General features: G+C 45.4%; 1 pseudogene; it reads left to right on the forward strand.

The window, feature by feature from the left end:
- Positions 1-10,895: 10,895 nt before the first annotated feature.
- LOC110203159 (proline-rich protein PRCC pseudogene) lies at positions 10,896-12,331 on the forward strand (annotated as a pseudogene).
- Positions 12,332-19,352: the final 7,021 nt, after the last annotated feature.

A 19,352-nucleotide genomic window follows, 5' to 3' on the forward strand; every position in this document is an offset into this window, starting at 1 on the left:
TATGGATGTGGAATTAGAGTCTAAATGCACTTATAGGTGTGGATAGGGTTTAAGACTAAAAGAGACCTCAGAGCTCATCTGGTCCAACCTCTTAATTTGGAGAAAGCCTAACTGAGGTGAAGAGAAGGGCAGGGACATGGCCAAGGTCACACTGACAGTAAAGGCCAGACCCAAGCCTTGAGCTCAGCCTCCACCTCTTCCTCCTCTCAGAGCCAAGCTTCATGGGCTGAGGGTCCCTGGGAAGGCACTACCCAGAAGCCTATGGACAGGTTTTCCACAGAACTAGGGGTTCTGGGAGTCTTCAGTTATGACTGTGGGGTTAAGGGAAGGGCAAACTGGGCCCACTTATGCCCAGCTTTGGGTCAGCCTGGGATCCACAGTAAACAGGGTGAACCTTAGCAAAATCCATGCCTTCCCTGAATGTTTTGTCCATTTGTGAACTAAGGGGGATGATCCCTAGCTGCTTCACCTAGAACCCTCCTTGAACATGTTCCTGGAGCTTGGAGGTGAGAGCCCAGGAGAGGCTGAAGAGGCCAGAAGCAGGAGCCAAACCCAATGGTTCGTCAAAATGAGGCCAGAAATATGGTATGGGGGAGTAACTTCACCAACAGAAGTATAAATACTTCATCATCAGGCTGAATGACTGGACTGGATTGTTAATCACTTAATTTATTTAAGTAAATACCTTAGTTAATGCCAATCTAAGGCAAGTACAAGAGAGAAAAAAGTATCCCATGATAAAAACCTTCCACTCTGATCCATTCCACATTAAGATTAATATTGAAAAGAAGTTGTGCATTAAGGAAAAGACACACATTCTCTCTTTCTCCTTCCCTCCCTCTTTCTCTTCCTCTCTCTTTCTTTCTCTCCCTCTTCCTCTTCCTCTCCCTCCCTCTGACTCTCTGTCTGTCTCTCTCTTTTCTCTCTCTCTCTCTCTCACTCACACACACACACACAGACACACACATACTCCTACATTTGTATACACTCATACGCCTCCAGTAAAATCATTTCATAAACAATTTTAATAGTATCGATTATTAATCTTGGTGAGGAGATAAAGGGGGTCCCCAGAGGACATTCCCAAACATCCGATTGACTTAGGAAGTGGAAAGGTCGGGCAGACAAAGGAGAAACAGGCTGAGAACCTTAACTCCTAAGGGAAATCTCATCGAAAAAGATGGTGGAAAATCTGGACACCTCATAGGTGAGCATTCTTATCTTCCATGTGTATTTTGACATGTATGAGTATACACCTGTTCTATCACTGTAACCATACATCTGACTATTGATAGGTTATCTTACTACATGAATATGTATGAGTACTCTTCCATACTCCCTTGCTGTACATATTTTAGTCCTCATATGGACTTTTTATACCAATCAATGTATGTGGTTTCACCCATATTTTCTCTATGCTCACACACACTTACATATATATGAGCATAATTATGTATTGAATGCATATAAATGTAATATCTTCTCATTTTGACTCATGTGTATGATTATTCATGTGTTCTCTCTATATTTTCATATATGAGCAGTCATAGAGTCTTTATTAATTATAATATGAGTACTTCATTTATGAGTACTCATTCAGTTCAAAATTTTTGTATGAACCAGTGCCTTATTCTCTTTCTATTCCTATATATGGGTACTGATATACTCTCTGTGTGCATGGACAGGAGTCTTCATACATTCTGTCACAGGGAGAGAAGCAGCAGAATACTTTCAGGTAAATACAGGGGATATAGGAGAACATGAGGGTACATTCACATGTATGTGAAAGGGGAGAAAATGGGTACTCATAGATGAATAGAGAATGAATGTGTGAGTACTCATATAGTAGGAATAGAGAGAATGATTGCTAATGTTTATGAGACAGAATTTATAAATCATATAAATGAATTTATAGAAAGTATTGATGAGTTCATATACATAAGAATGAAGAGAAAGAGAACCTGAATATATACATATATGTTTACATCCTGCATCTTCATATGTATGAGGTATCACACATGCTCTAAGTATTCATTTACACAAATATGAATTATTTATACTTTTAAAAATATTACAAATTATTGTAAGAGAGAGACTTTGTTGTCATACATATGAGTACTCAGATGAATGTCGAGAATATATATAAATGAGATATAGGGGCTCTCTCCTCTATGTAGGATTATTTCATCATATGTATGTGTGTGTGTGTGTGTGTGTGTGTGTGTGTGTGTGTGTGTGTGTGTGTGTGTGTGTAATATATATATATATATATATATATATATATATAAAATCCCATATATACCTTTATAAAGAGAGTCATTCAGTACTCATAAAGAGGAATTGAGAGACAGAATGGGTGATTCCTCCCTTACATGAATATACAGAGGAAACACTTGAGCCTTCCTGGACAAGAAAACACAAAGCCCAGAAGTTTTGAAGGGAGGGGACAGAGGGCAGTCTAGACAGACAGGAGGGGGTCGCTGGACATCACTCCTTTTCCCTGGGGTTATCTCCCTCCCTTCCACTGCTCCCTGAATGATAACAGTCAGGCAACCCTCCTGGCAGCTCCAGACACTTGTAGCAGCGGTGAGGGAAGGGAAAAGGGCCAGAAAAGGCTTTTGGAAGAAGGAAAATGAATTGGAGCGGGTGTAGGGGTGGGAAGGGGGAAAAAGAGATGGAGAAGGCCTGAGGTGGAGGGGAAAATGAGACCAATAGTGTGTGACTGGGACAGATGTTGTTTCCATGGAAACTGGTCCTTGGGATGACTGATGGGGGCCAGTGGAGGGAACAACAGTAATGGCTGGAGAAGGACTTCTGCTGCACCACGGTGGGCACTGATGTCACAGGCCACCCTTAGCGGGCTTTAGGGGGTGGGGTGGCAAGGGGGGGGTCCACCTTGTGCAGACTGAGCTCCCATTAGCTGGGGTCTCCCTGAGGACCCTGAGGGCTAGGAGTAGATATCAGAGAGGGGAGAGATGCCGGGGGACCCACCCAAAGCCCACCAGTGGTACATAGGAGATCAGGAGCCAGAAAACATAAGCCCCAGACCCCAGGACTTGTGCCCATTGAAGGGAAAACGTCCCCAAATGGTCCCTATGGGTGATTCTCTTTCCAGTCACTTGGGGCTCTGGGCTGTGAGGTATAGGGGGCAGATCCAGAAAGAACCATTGTATTCATTCCAATCTTTGGGTTAGAATAAGGGCAGAACTTGTGATGGGGGGCTGCCCCAAGGGAAAGCATTCCACTAACAGGGTCTGCTCAGCTGGGAAGTGAGGGGCAGTTGGCTAACATTGGGGGAGGGTTATGGATGTGGGGGTAGGGTTTGAATGCACTTATAGGAATGGATAGGGTTTAAGTCTAAAAGAGACCCCAGAGCTCATCTGGTTTAATCTCTTAATTTAGAAAAAAAACATAATTGAGGTGAAGAGGATTGCAGGGACATTGCCATGGTCACACTGCCAGTAATAGGCAGATCCAGCATTTGAGCCTAGCGTCCACCTCTTCCTCCTCTGCCAGCCAAGTGTCATGGACTGAGGGTCCCTGAGATGGCACAACCCAGAAGGTGAAGGGCAGTTTCCCCAAATACCTAAGGGTTCTGGGAGTCTTCAGTTATGACTGTGGAGTTAAGGGAAGGGCAAGTGGAGCCCCCCCAAACCCAGCTTTGGGCCAGACTGGCATAGACAGTGAGCAGGGTGAGCCTTAAGTAAAATCCATGACTTCCCTGAATGGTTTGTCCATTTGTGAAGTAAGGGGAATGACCCCTGGCTCTTTCACCCAGAACCCTCTTTGAACATTTTCCTGGGGCTTGGAGGTGATAGCCCAGGAGAGGCTAAAGAGGCCAGAAGCAGGAGAGAAATCCAGTCGTTGGTCAAAATGAGGACAGAATTATGGAAGAGCAACTTCACCAGGAGTACCATAAACACTTCATCACCAGGCTGGGTGGCTGGACTGGAATGTTAATCACTTAATTTGTTTGTACAAATATCAAAGTTAATGCCAGTCTAAGGAAAGTGTAAGAGAGAAAGATAAAGAGATAAAGAACATTCCACCTTGATCCATTCCACGTTATTACTAATAATTGGAAAGAGGTTGCATATTGTATATTCTCTCTGTCTTTCTCTTTCCCTCCCTCTTTCTCTTCCTCCCTCTTTCTTCCTGCCCCTCCTCTCTCTCTCTCTCTCTCTCTCTCTCTCTCTCTCTCTCTCTCTCTCTCTCTCTCTCTCTCTCACAAAGACACACACACACATAGACACACACTCCTTATACAATCGTTTCATATATCACTATCTTTTCCATTTAGGGTTTTTTTTTTCTCTTTGCTGAAGCAATTGGAGTTGTGACATGCCCAGGGTCACACAGCTAGTAAGCGTCAACTGTCTGAGACTGGATTTGAAGTCAGGTCCTTCTGATTGCAGGGCCAGTGCTTTTTCCACTGTGCCACCTACTTACCCCATCTATTTGGGTTTTTGCATCACTCTGCATACTGTTTTACTGGTTTTACTCTGTATTCATATACAGAAGTCTTCCCAAGTTTCCCTGAAATCTTCACATTTGTCATTTCTTATAGCCCAGTAATATTCTCTTATAATCTGGTACCATTAGGAAGCTGGGTAGCACAGTGGATAGAGCACTGAGCCTGAAGCCAGAAAGCCCAGAGTTCAAATCCAGTCTTACATACTGAACAGCTCTGTGAGATTCTAGGCAAATCACTTAACATATGCCTACCTCAGTTTCCTGAACTGTAAAATTGGAAGGAGAAAAGCACCTACTGCCTGGTTTTCCTGTGAAGATCACATGAAATCATATTTGTAAAGTCCTTTACAAACCTCAAAAGACTTTAGAAATGGTAGCTATTACCTATTATTACATTCACCACAAACTTTCTCAAGTGTTTTTAGAAAGTAGCTATAGTATCAATATTGAGGCCCACATATTTTCAGAAAGGTTGGGGTAATCTTGTTCAGAAGGCTATGGAAGCATAAAGTTTCACAGAAAGATTGAGGGTAAAACACTGAGGTGGATATAATTTCCAGACCTAAATTCCATCCACTAGGACTCAGCGGTGGGCAACCTGAAGCCTGGAGGCCACCTGTGACCCTCTAGGTCCTCAAGTGTGGCACTTTGACTGAATCCAAACTTTAGTTCTGTCAAATTTGGATTCAGTTGAAGGGCCACACTTGAGGACCTAGAGGACCACATGTGGTCTGGAGGCTTTAGGTTCCCCACCCCTGCTAGGTAATCCAAGAACACCTGTGTCTGTTATTTGTGGCTATGGAGGACAGAGATGGCATGGGGCCTCTTTTTCCTCAAAGGGTAATCAAATACATCCCTTATCTCCCAGAGCTGTTGGCAATCTTATAGAGGCACTATGCAGCTACATCTATATGCTCTATGGACATGTTGATTATCTACAGTACGTTATATATATACATACACATGGATTTATAAACAAATATTTGCACATGTGTAGATAAACATACAGAGGACCTAGCTGGCATAATAGAAAAATTGCTAGCAAGCAGGAAGAGTTGATGTCAAGTCTGGTCTCAGAAACTTATTAGCTGTGTTACCTTGGCCAAGTCATTTAACATTTTTGCCTCAGTTTCCTCATATGTCAAATAAGCTGGAGGGGTAAATGGTAAATCAGTCCAGTATCTTGGCCAAGAAAATCCGCAACAGGGTCATGAAGAGTCAGACATGACTGAATAAACAAAACAAAAGCAAAGGTATAAGAAAATAGGGTTTTTTTTAAAAATTGTGTTTCAATCCTGTTTGACTCTTCTGTAACCACATTTAAAGTTTTTTGGCCAAGATAATGGAGTGGTTTGCCATTTCCTTCTCCAGCTTATTTTACCGATGAGGAAACTGAGGGTTAAATGACTTGTCCAAGGTCACACAGCTAGTAATCGTCTAAGATTAGATTTGAAGTCAGGAAGGGGTGCCTTCCTGACTTCAGGCCCAGAACTCTGTCCACTGTGTACCCTAGCTACTCCAAGAAAAGAATAGACAGCATTATATGACTTAAAATTTAATATGTTTTGATTATGAACACCTAGTCCTCTGTTTCAATTTCTACCTTTGTGGTCATAGACTATATATAGAGAACTATGTGAGTATTTATATATTTGAATGTATAGAGAGAATATGAGTACTCACATATGAGTATATTCATGATATTCATAGGAATGAGTTATATATTCTCTTTACATTCATATATACTCTATACCTTTATATATACTCTATACCTTTATATATATATATGTGTGTGTGTGTGTGTGTATGTGTGTGTGTATGTGTGTGTGTGTGTGTGTGTGTGTGTGTGTGTGTGTGTATATATATATATATATATATATATATAAATACATAAATGTTAATGTAGAATTAGTGGAGGGTGGGGCAGGGTTGCATTGTGGGTGCCTCCTGACTCACTAAAGAGGGCATCCATGCTACTTGCCATCAGCTTTCACTGGGGGGTCCACCTTGCCCAGATTCAGTTCTGCTTAGCTTGTGGCTCTCTGTCCACACCTCTGGGCTGGGAGTGGTGATCTGAGGAGCAAAAGACTCCTGGGGGAGGAGAAATGTACCCAAGGTCACCTGAGGCTCAGGGACCTGAGCAGCTGCCAAAAGAGGTCACTAAAATAATATCCCAGACCCTCCACAAAAGGGAGAGAAATGATCATCAGTTGGACACTAATGAAGCTTTTCCTTCTACCTCCATGGGCTCCTAGGGTGACCTGACCTGTGGGGGTGGGGCTCTTTCTTAGTTCTCATTTGAGATACAGACTTAGAGGAAAGTAGAACTTTGTGCTTTGGGACTACCCCAAAGAATAGCATTAGAGGAACAGGGTCTTCTCAGCCAGAGAAGGTGGTAGGGTGGGGAAGGCATGTGGGGGTTGGGCCTGAATGCCCTTGTGGGTTTGGGTAGGATGCAGGGTCACAAGAGACATCAGAACTCATCTGGTCCAACCTCCCCCTTTGAGAAAAAGTGTGTCTGAGCTCAAGAGGAGAGCAGTGACATGGCCAAGGTCACACGACCAGTGAGTGGCAGATCCAGGTCTTGAACCCAGATCTCTCTTGGCTGCCAGGCTAGCTGGCTTCCATCTTGGCCTCTCCTTCCTCTGACAGCCAAGCTTTATGAGCCCAATGTCCATGGAAAGGCTCTCCCCAGAATCCAGTGGGCAGGTTCTCCATAGACCTGAGGTTTGGGGAGTTTTAAATTGTCACTGTGGGATTAAGTAAAAAGCACCTCTAGCCCCCTCAGCTTTGGGCCAGACTGGGGTATACACTTAAAAGATTGAGGCTAAGCAAATCCCATGACTTCCCTGAAACAGTTTCTTAAACTCCTGAAATAAGGGTGATGGTCCCCACCTGCTTCACTCACAATCCTAATTAAACATTCTCTTGGAGCTTGCAAGAATGAGTCTTGTCAAGGTCCCTGTTTCCTGCTCTCAGAGAAATCCTGGTCTAGTGAGGGAAAAGGTGTGCCTTGGACATTCCCAGTGTGTTAGTGGTGGCAAAGCCTTGGCCTAAAGAGACAAGCCTTGGAGAGGCAGGGGTCAAGTGCTGCTTGGTGGAGGTGGGCTGGGTGGCAGTTGGGCTTTCATTGAGGGGAAGGAAGGTGGAGGTTATCTGCAGAACAGAGCAGAGTATTTTCAGCTGTGAAAAGGGACCTGGTTGGGCTGCAGAAGGAGGCTCTGGGATTCAAGGTGGGAAAGGAAGCCAGAATAACCCCCGAGCAGAGCTCAGGTGCCCTTTTCTTTTCCACTCTGGGGTTCTGCCTACCAAGAAATGAGGGTGTTTCTCTCACCCTTCCTAGATCAGCCTCATGCACATCTATCATGTAAATGGCCTGAAGAGGCCAGATGCAGGAGCCAAATCCAATTGTTTGTCAAAATGGGTGGAGAAGTTAAGAAGAACAACTTCACTAGGAGGAGTATGAACACTTCTTCCATGCCTTCCCTGAATGTTTTCTCCATTTGTGAAGTAAGGGGGATGATCCCTAGCTGCTTCACCCAGAACCCTTTTTGAACATCTTCCTGGGCCTTGGAGGTGAGAGCCCAGGAGAGGGTGAAGAGGCCAGAAGCAGGACCAAAATCCACTTTTTGGTCAAAATCAGGCCAGAAATGTAGGTGAGAGATTTAACGAAGATGTTTGTTCCATAAATTTAGAGCAAACAGCTAGAGAAGTAACTAAGTAAAACAGGATACAGTAGGTCTCATGTTTTGCTGATAAAAGTTAATCAGAACAAAAGATTCCATAAAATTGAAACAAGGACTAAAAGTAACTAGGTAAAATAGGATAAAGCTGGTCTGACCTTGTTTTGCTGATAGAAGTTAGTAAGTAGGACAAGGTTAAGCTTTGCTTAAAGGGCACATGCTTAATAGATTTCTAAATATTACTTTCTCCACTTGCAGGAGGGGCTAAGACACCATTTTCTGAACATGGGATGTGTGAAGAAGGAGGAATGACATGTCAAGCAGTAGATGTGTAATAGGCATAGCAGAAAGTTGTATACTGTGGAGTACTCAGTCAATGAGGAAACAGAGGAAGGACTTTGCTGCCAGGATTAGAGATAAATAGTGAAGTCCTGCTTTGGTACGATGTGTCCATAGGACACCCGTGGTTGCAGCTACATAACAAATTGGGCTTTTAACTTCATCCCTCCTGAGTCTCAATGAATTATTTCTCACATAGCGAAACAACTTCACCAACAGAGGTATACACACTTAGTCACCAGGCTAAGTGGCTGGACTGGACCACATTATCACTTGAGTTAAACAAATAGCAAAGTTAATGCCAAGTTAAGGAAAATACAAGAGACAAAGCTGTATCCCATGGAAAAAAAACCCTTCCAACCTGACCTATTGCACATTATGATGAAAGATTTAAAAGAAGTTGTGCATTGAGGAAAGGACACACATTCTTTCTATCTGTCTTTCTCCTTCCTTCCCTCTTTCACTTCCTCTCTCTCTCTCTCTCTCTCTCTCTCTCTCTCTCTCTCTCTCTCTCTCTCACACACACACACACACACACACACACACACACAAGCACACACACACACACACACACATTGCTTATACAATCATTTCATAAAGCATTTTCTTTTCCAAATTACTTTTTTTGCAGTCAGGCACATACTCTGTTACAGGTATTCCTTATTTGACTCTGCATAAAGATCCTTAAGTCTTTCCAAGTTTCTCTGAAAATTTCATATTTGTCATTTCTGATAGCTCAGGAATATTCTATTATAATTTGGTACGATTAGGTAACTAGGTAGCACAGTGGATAGGGCCCTCAGCTTGAAGCCAGAAAAAAACAGGTTTATATCTAGTCTCACACACTGACCAGCTCTTTGAGATCCTAGGAAAGTCATTTGACTTCTGCCTGCCTCAGTTTCCTTAACTGTAAAATCAGGAGGAGAAGAGCACCTACCTTCTGGTTTTGCTGTGAGGATCAGATGAGATCATGTTTGTAAAGTGCTTTACAAACCTCAAAAGGCTTTAGAAGTGGTAGTTATTAGCTATTATTACATTTATGACAAACTTTGTCAAGCCTTCTTGGAAAGTATCTACCAAATCAATATTAAGGCCCACATACCTTCAGAGAGAATGGGGTAAACTTGTTCAGAAGGGTATGGAAGCATAAAGTTTGACACAAAGATTGAAGGTAAAACAATCAGGTGAAAATACTTTCCAGACCAAAAATGCAACCACTAGTACTCAGGGGTGGGCAACCTGAGGCCTGGAGGTCACCTGTGGCCCTCTAGGCCCTCAAGTGTGGCCCTTTGACTGAATTCAAACTTTGGTTCTTTGAAGTCTGGCTTCAGTTGAAGGGCCACACTTGAGGACCTAGAGGGCCACATGTGGTCTGGAGGCTGCACGTTCTCCACCCCTGTTAGGTAATACAAGAACACCTGTTTCTGCTATTTTTGGCTGTCCAGGACAGAGATGGCACAGGGCCTCCTCTCCTAGAAGAGTAATCAAATACATCTCCCACTTCCTTATATGTCAAATGAGCTGGAGAGGGAAATGGCAAATCAGTTCCTCATCTTGGCCAAGAAAACCCCTAGCAGTGTCATGAAAGGTTAGACGTGACTGCAGAAAATCAACAGCAAAGGGATAAGAAAATAGTTTTCTTTTTTGTTGCTGTGTTTCAATCCAGTTTGACTCTTTGTGAACAAGTTTCAAATTTCTTAGCTAAGAGAGTGGAGTGGTTGGCCAGTTCCTTCTCCAGTTCATTTGGCAGATGAGGAAACAGAGGATGAAGTGACTTCTCCAGGGTCACACAGCTAGTATGTATATAAGGCCAGATTTGAAGTTAGGAAGAGGAGCCTTCCTGACTCCAGGCCCAGCACTCTGTCCACTGTGTAATGTAGCTACCCCAATAAATGAACAGAGAATATTATTTTGATGGGGTGCTTGTGTGCTTGTACTCAGACCTCACTTCTAAGATCATATTTCTCAAACTATCTTGGTACAGACAAAACAGATCAAAAATACACCCCCTTAGGAGGCCCCCTACCCTCAGTTTCTAGTAGTGAATGACAGTTGTATGTTATCACCTAATTAGCATATCTGCCACATAATTCACTGCTTCCTTCTATAAGCTTTAGCATCCTTCCTGTTAGGTTGCAGGCTCCTTAAGAAGCTCTGCCAGGGGCCATTACCTGTGTGGAGCTGCCTGGGCCCAGGAGCCCACGCTAGAAGGGAGGCCTTGGTCAGGTGGACCTGCAGCCACGGTCCTGGGCTCCCACAGAGGCTAGGCCTCAGAGAGCAGAGCAGGTCGGTCCTCAAGCCTCCTGTCCCACCCTACCTGGCAGCTGGGCCCGCTAGGGCTCTGTGGGTTCCCGGCCTCGATTAGGCCGCTCCTTCCAGCAAGGGTGGGCGGGCAGCGCCATGTCTCTAGTCACCTGCGCCAGCAGCAAAGAGAAGGAGTCTGACGAGGCAGAGCCCGAAGAGGAGGAGACCACTGGACCCAGCCTGGGGGGCGTCTTTGCCTCCCTCCCCCGGACCCCTGGTCCAAGGGTCCTTCCCTGCTGCCCCCACCCCACCAGCTGCTGTCCCTGGCTTCCCCCTGCCCCCACTGCCCATAGGTCTGGGTGCTTCCCTGTACCCCTGGGCGTCAGTGTGGCCATGGCCACCTGAGTGGGCCAGGATCTGGGGCTGGGGCTGAGGCTGCCCCTGCCATGAACTCCAGGGCTCAGCATGCCTGCTCCAATGGGCGGTGCCTGGCCCCCTCTGGGGCTCCACAAGCCAAAGAAGAGGACTATGGAGCCAGTGCAGATGGTGGCCTCCAAGATGCACCAGGGAGATCCAGATTCAGAGGAAGATGAACCTACAAAGAAGAAAACTGTTCTTCAGGGATCTGGTGAAGGGACAGCTTTATCAGCTTTGCTTCCCCAATCCAAAAACCTGACCACAAAAGAGATTAACCACTGCTCCTGCCCTGCACTTTCTCCTGAAAACCCACTGATGGCTCTGGACACACCCAGCTCCCCAAACCAGCCCCCAAGCCCAATCTGCTTCTGCTTCCTCCTCTTCCCCTGTTGTGGGTGCCACCACTACCACCCCATCACCCTCAGCCATCAAAGCAGCTGCCAGGAGTGCTGCCCTACAGGTGACAAAGCAGATCACACAAGAGGAAGATGACAGTCACGAGGAAGCAGCCCCTGAGAACTTCTTCCCCCTTCCAGACAAGGCTGAGCCTCCTGGAGCTGAGCCATACCCTTACCCTGTCCCTGCTGCTTCTGACGAGCCCCCCCACCAGGCACAGAGCCAGATCCCCCCTTTCAGCAGCCAATGCTCCCCTTGAATTCAGGATGGTGGCTGGCTCAAGTGGGGCTCCCTGGGTGCCCAAGCCTGGGCAGGGCTACAGCAGTCAGCCCTACAACCAGCCCTCTACATATGGTGACGCTAATGCCACTGGCATTTACTATCAGGATTATTACAGTAGTGGCTACTACCCTGAGTCTGATCCAGGCTGAGCTCCCCCACACAGGAGATTACCCCAAAGTCCTCTTTCATTGATGATGAAGCCTGCAAGAGACTTCAGGGCAAGAGGAACCAGAGAAGGGAGAAGATTAACTTTGTGGAGATCAAAGGGAGTGACCAGCTCAGTGGGGCCCAGCAGTGGATGACCCAGTCCTTGACAGAAGAAAAAACCATGAAGTCATTCAGCAAGAAGAAAGGTGAACAGCCAACAGGCCAGCAGAGGCAAAACACCAAATCCCATATTTGATTCGCCAGGCTAAGGAGCGAGAGTTGGAGCTGAAGAATACTTGGTCAGAGAAGAAGCTCAGTCTTGGCAGACCCAAGGTAAATATGGATCCTAGGCTTCTGGAGCTGACTTCCCCAAGGATGCCCTCTTCCTCTTTACCCAGTACCAGGTGGCCTGGCCTTGCCCTTCCCAGCTAACACCCTTGGGAGCCCCAGCAGCTCCAAGTGCAGGACCTTTTTTCCCTAGGGCCTAGCCATCACCTCCTTGAGAAGGGATACAGTGGATTTCATTTTCTTAATAAAACTTAGGAAACACAGCTTCCCTATCTCTTGGGGCCAACAAAAACTCCAGAGTGAATTTTCCAGAAGCAACTGTTGAATTTTAGGTTCAGGACTTGGCTTCCAAACAGAATGAATTGACTGATTGAATTCTGGCTTTTTTTTTCTTTTTTTTTTTTTAAGGAAAAAGAAAGATGTCTGTTGAAATAAAACATCCATTCTGACAAAAAAAAAATCTCTGCTGGCTAGATAGCATAACAATAAATCTTTGCCACCTTGACTCAAAGAATGCTTCAGTCTTTGAATTCATTCCAGATGAACCTGTCCTGTACTGGATTTGCGCCAGCCTGGGGTATACACTTAGCAGAGTAAGGCTGAGCCAATCCCATGGCTTGCCTGAATGATTTTCTTTTATTAGTGAAATAAAGGGAATGACCCCCATCTGCTTCACTCAGAGTCCAATTGAACATTATCTAAGGTACTGCAGGAATTAGCCTCGGCAAATTCCCTCTTTCCTGCCCGCAGAGAGCTCTCTGTCTATACTAAGTGTATACCCCAGGCTGGACGACAACCAAGGGGACTGGGTTCCTTTTTACTTAACCCCATTGTCATAACTGAAGATTCCCCAGTCCTCAGGTCTATGGGGTTCCTGCCCACTGGATTCTGGAGAGAGCCTTTCCAGGGATATTGGGCAGATAGAGCTTGGCTGTCAGAGGGGGGAGAGGTTAAGATGGAAGCCAGCTAGTCTGGCAGGCAGTAGAGATCTGGGTTCAAGACCTGGATGTGCCACTTACTGGCTGTGTGACCTTGTCCATGTCCCCACCCTCCTCTTGAGCTCAGACACACTTATTTTCAAAAGAGGAGGTTGGATCAGATGAGCTCTGATGTCTCTTGTGGCCCTGCATCCTACCCAAACCTACAAGGGCATTCAGACCCAAACCCCACATGCCTTCCTCACCCAACCACCTTCTCTGGCTGAGAAGACCCTCCTACTCTAATGTTTCTCTTTGGGGTAGTCCCCAAGCACGATGTTCTACTTTCTTCTAACTCTAAATTTTATGCCAGTTGAGAACTAGAAGTAGCCCCACCCCACACAGCTCAGGTCACCCGCAGAGTCTGTGGAGGTGCAGGGCAGCCCCTGAACCTCAGGTGACCACTGGGTACATTTCTCATCCCCCAGGAGTCTCTTGCTCCTCAGATCGCCACTCCCAGCTCTGCAGTGTAGACAGGGAGCCAAAAGCCAAGCAGAAGTGAATCTGGGCAAGGTGGACCCCCCCACACTGAGAACAGATGGCAGGTAACATGGATGTCCTCTTTAGTGGGTCAGGAGGTCCCTACAAGGCAACACTGCCCCACCCTCCACTAATTCTATATTAACGTGTATGTATTCATATGTATATATATATATATATATATATATATATATATATATATATATATATATATAAAGATAGAGAGAATATATGAGTATTTAGAGAATATATAACAACTCATTCTTATGAGTATCCTGAATATACTTATATGTGAGTATATTCTCTCTACAACCATAGGAGCACGTGTTTCTGTTTGTGTATGTCTGTGTGTATGTGTTGTGTGTTTCTGTGCCAACTTCCATTCCTCCTCAGATTCAATCATTGCTGACGCCTTGGATTAGATAATTTTGGAGCATGTTTCACAGAGGCCACATTTTTCTGTATTGTACTTTCCTTTAGATTTCTATTAACTGAAATATTTCCTCCAATCAATTTGTGTCCCTTGGATGAAATGTTCATACCCTTCCTGGTGAAGTTGCTCTCTTCTTTTTCTGGCCCCATTTTGAAAAACAATTGGATTTGGGTCTTGCTTCTGGCCCCTTCTGACTGTTTATGGGAGGGAACAGTCTTAGTGATAGATGTCCAGAAGGCTGATCTGTACAAGGTTGGGGGAAAAGCCCTCTTTCCCTGGTGGGCAAAACCCAACTGACAAGCCTATGGAGAGAAAGGAAAGGGCACAGGAGCTCTGCTCAGGGGTGATTCTGGCTTCCTCTTCCACCGTGATTCCCAGAACCCCCTTCTGCAGCCCAACCAGCTCCTTTGCACAACTGAAAATTGCCCCCTCTCTTTTGTGGATAATCTGCACCTTCCTTCCACTCTATGAAAACCCAATGACTACCCAGCCCACTGCTACCAAGCACTTTTTTTGACCCCTGCCTCTCCAAGGCTTGCCTCCTTTAGCCAAAGCTTTGCCACCACTACCACATGGGGAATTTCCAAGGCACTCCTTTTCCCTCACTGGAGTGGGAGTCCTCTAAAGGCAGGAAACAGGGACCTTGCCTAGGCTAATTCTTGCAAGGACCAGGATAATGTTCAATTAGGACTCTGAGTGAAACAGGTGGGAGTCATCCCCCTTATTTCCCAAGTAGGAGAAATTCAATCAGGGAACCCATGGGATTGTCTCAGGCTCGTTCTGCTAAGTGTATATTCCAGACTGGCCCAAGGCTAAGGGGGCTTGAGTTGCTTTTTACTTAATGCCATGGTTATCATTGAAAGGCCCCAACCCCAGCTCTATGGGGAACCTGCCCACTGGATTCTGGGGAGAGCCTTTCCGGAGACATTGGGCAGATGGAGCTTGGCTGTGAGAGGACAGAGAAACCAAGATGGAAGCCAGCTGTCCTGGCAGGCAGCAGAGATCTGGGTTCAAGGCCTGGGTCTGCTCCTCACTGGCTGTATTACCTTGGCCATGTCCCTGCCCTCCTCTTGACCTCAGACATGCTTTTTCTCAAAGGAGGAGGTTGAATCACATGAGCTCTGAGGTCTCTTTTTTCCCTCCAACCTACCCAAACCCACAAGGGCATTCAGACCCAACCCTCACATGCCTTCCCCACCCAGCCATCTTCTCTGGCTCAGGAGACCCTGATCCTCTGATGCTTTTATTTGGGGTAGCCCCCAGCCATGAAGTTCTATGTTCCTCCCACTCTAAAGGCCAAATGAGAACTAGAAAGATCCCCATTGAACACAGGTGAGGTCACCCTCACAGCCCATGAAGGTAGAAGGCAAAGGTTCCTTAGTGTCCAACTGAGGACCATTTCTCTCCCTTTTGTGGAGGGTCCAGGGGTCTGGGATATCACATTGGTGGCCTCTCTTGGCAGCTGCTCAGGGGCCCCTGAGCCTCAGGTGACCATTTGGTACATTTTCTCATCCCCCAGGGGTCTCTTGCTCCTCAGATCCCCACTCCCAGCCCTGCAGTGTAGACAAGGAGCCAAAAGTCAAGCAGAACTGAATCTGGGCAAGGTGAACCCCCCAGTGAGAGCTGATGGCAAGTAACATGGATGTCCTCTGTAATGAGTCAGGATGCAGCCTAAATGCACGTGTTTTTATTTTAGGTTCCCAGGACCCATAAACCTCTAAACCTCAACATTTTGGTGGCCCGTTCTGATAAACTTTGTCTTCGGTTGAAAAAAATGTGAGTAGATAGAGAGATAGATAGATAGATAGATAGATAGATAGATAGATAATATATGATAATTCATCTGTATGAATATCATGAATATAACCATATGTAAGTACTCATATTCTCTCTATACATTCAAATACAAAATATTCATACATTTCTCTATATATAGTCTATGACCACAAAGGTAGAAATTAAAACAGAGGAGTAAGTGTTCATGACCAAAATAGGCTAAGTTTTAAGTCGTATAATGCTGTCTATTCTTTTTTTAGCGTAACTAGGTAACATAGTAGACAGAGTGCTGGGCCAGGAGTCAGGAAGGGTGTTTGTCCTGAGTTCAAGTCTAGCCTTAGACACTTATTAGCTGTGTGACCCAGGGCAAGTCACTTAACCCTCAGTTTCTTCATCTGCCAAATGAGCATGAAGCAGCAAAACACTCCACTATCTTGGCCAAAAACACTTTAAATGTGGTCACAAAAAGTCAGACAGGATTGAAACACGACAAAAAAAAAAATCTATTTTCTTATACCTTTCTTGGTGTTGTTTTTGTTCAGTCATGCCTGACTCTTCATGACCCCATTGTGTGTTTTCTTGGCCAAGATTCTGGACTGCTTTGCCATTTCCCTCTAACATCTCATTAGACATATAAGGAAAGTCAGGCAAAAATGTTAAGTGACTTGCCCAGGGTCACACAGCTAGTAAGGTTCTCAGAACAGATTTGTACTCAAGTCTTCCTGATTGCTGGCACACTGTGTATTATGCCACCTAGGTGCTCTGTATACTTCTATACATATGTACGAATATTTATATATAAATACGTGTATATATATGTAGATAAATGAAATACTATAGATAATGATCATGCCTAAAGAGGATATAGATATAGCTGCATGGTGTCTCTATAAGATGGCCAGCAGTCCTGGGAGATAACGGATGTATCTGGTTACCCTTTGAGGAAAAGGAGGCCCCATGCCATGTCTGTCCTCCACAGCCACAAATAACAGAAACAGGTGTTCTTGGATTACCTAGCAGGGGAGGGGAACCTGCAGCCTCCAGACCACATGTGGCCCTCTAAGTCCTCAAGTGTGGCCCTTCAACTGAATCCAAACTTCACAGAACAAAAGTTTGGATTCAATCAAAGGCCACACTTCAGAGCCTACAGGGCCACAGGTGGCCTCCAGGCCTCAGGTTACCCACCCCTGAGTCCTAATGAACAGAGTTTAGGTCTAGAAATTATTTTCATCTGATTGTTTTACCCTCAATCTTTGTGTCAACCTTTATGCTTCCATAGCCTTCTGAATAAGGTTACCCCATCCTCTCAGAAGGTATGTGGGCTGTAATATTGATTTCGTAGATACTTTCCAGGAAAGCTTGGGAAAGTTTATGGTGAATGTAATAATTAATAGCTACCATTTCTAAAGTCTTTTGAGGTTTGTGAAGCACTTTAGAAATATGATCTCATCTGATCCTCACAACAAATCTGGAAGGCAGGTACTGTTCTGGATTTTACAGTTGAGGAAAACTGAGGCAGGCAGAAGTTAAATGACTTGCCTAGGATCTCACAGAGCTGGTCAATGTGTGAGACTGGATTTGAACTCTGGGCTTTCTGGCTTCAGGCTCAGTGCTCCATCCACTGCGCAACCTAGCTGCCTAATAGTACCAGACTGTAATAGAATATTACTAGGCTATAAGAAATGTCAAACATAAAGATTTCAGAGAAACTTGGGAAGACTTAAGGATATGAATACAAAATAAAATAAGCAAAATCAGTTAAAAAAAAGTGTGAGCTTGACTGCAAAAACTTAAATGGAAAAGAAAATGCTGTATGAAGAGAGAGAGAGAGAAGAGAGAGAGAGAGAGAGAGAGAGAGAGAGAGAGAGAGAGAGAGAGAGAGAGAGAGAGAGAGAGAGAAGGAGAGAGAGGAAGCGAAAGAGAGAGGGAGGAAGAAAGAAACACAGAAAGAAGGAATGTCTGTCCTTTCCTCAATGCATAATTTCTTTTCAATCATTAATCATAATGTGAAATGGGTCAGGTTGGAAGGGTATTTTTCTTTTTTTTTTCTTTTTTTAGGCAATTGGGGTTAAGTGACTTGCCCAGGGTCACACAGCTAGTAAGTGTCAAGTGTTTGGTCTGAGTCCGGATTTGAACTCAGGTCCTCCTGACTTCATGGCCGGTGCTGTGTCCACTGCGCCACCTAGCTGCCCTGGAGGGGTATTTTTCATGGGACACATCTTTGTCCGTTTTACTTTCTTTAGATTGGCATTAACTTCGGTATTTGTTTAAATAAATTAAGTGATTAATGGTCCAGTCCAGCCACTCAGCCTGGTGATTTCGTGTGTATACCTCTGTTGGTGAAGTTGTTCTTCTATATTTCTGGCTTCATTTTGACCAAAAAGTTGATTTGGCTCCTGCTTCTGGCCTCTTTACCCTCTCCTGGGCTCTCACCTCCAAGCCCCAGGAAAATGTTCAAGGAGGGTTCTGGGTGAAGCAGCTAGGGGTCATTCCCCTTACTTCACAAATAGATGGAACATTCAGGGAAGACATGGATTTTACTAAGGCTTACCCTGCTCAGTGTGTATGCCAGGCTGGCCCAAAGCTGGGTACAGGTGGGCTTGGTTTGCCCTTCCCTTAAACCCACAGTCATAACTGAAGACTCCCAGAACCCCTAGTCCTTTGGGGAACCTTCCCATAGGCTTCTGCCCAGTGCCTTCCCAGGGACCCTCCATCCATGAAGCTTGGCTGGCATGGGAGAAAGAGGTGGAGGCTGGGGCTCAAGGCCTGAGTCTGGCCTTTACTAGCTGTATGACGTTGGCCATGTCCTTGCCCTCCTCTTGACTTCAGTTATGCTTTCTCTAAATTAGGAGGTTAGACCAGATGAGCTCTGGGGTCTTTTCTAGTCCTAAACCTGATCTACACCTATAAGTGTATTCAGACTCTATCCCAACATCCATACCCATCCCCCAGTGTAAGCCAACTGCCCCTCACTCCCCAGCTGAACAGACCATGCTAGTCTAATGTTTTCTCTTGGGGCAGCTCTTCATCATTAAGCTCTGCCCTTATTCTAAGCCTAAAGATTGGAATAAATTCAGTAGTTCTTCCTGGACTTGCCTCGTGAACCAGAGGGGCCCCCACCCCACACCTCACAGGAACTGTCACATCTCAGATCCCCCGGAGGACTGGGGAGAGATGGTTCTAAAAGGGACCATTTGGGGACTGTTTCTCTACGATGGGCAGGAGTCCTGGGGTCTGGGGCTGATTTTTCCGGCCCCTTTTCTCCCATGCACAATAGAAAGAACCTCAGGTGGGCTTTGGGTGGGTCCACTGCCCTCTCTGCCCTCTCAGATACCCACTACCAGCCATTAGGGTCCTCAGGGAGCCCCCAGCCAATGGGAGCTGAACCTGGGCAAGGTGGACCTCCACCGCCCCTTC

This window comes from Phascolarctos cinereus, unplaced genomic scaffold, assembly GCF_003287225.1.
Source record: "Phascolarctos cinereus isolate Bilbo 61053 unplaced genomic scaffold, phaCin_HiC Scaffold_8;HRSCAF=390, whole genome shotgun sequence".
Taxonomy (NCBI): domain Eukaryota; kingdom Metazoa; phylum Chordata; class Mammalia; order Diprotodontia; family Phascolarctidae; genus Phascolarctos; species Phascolarctos cinereus.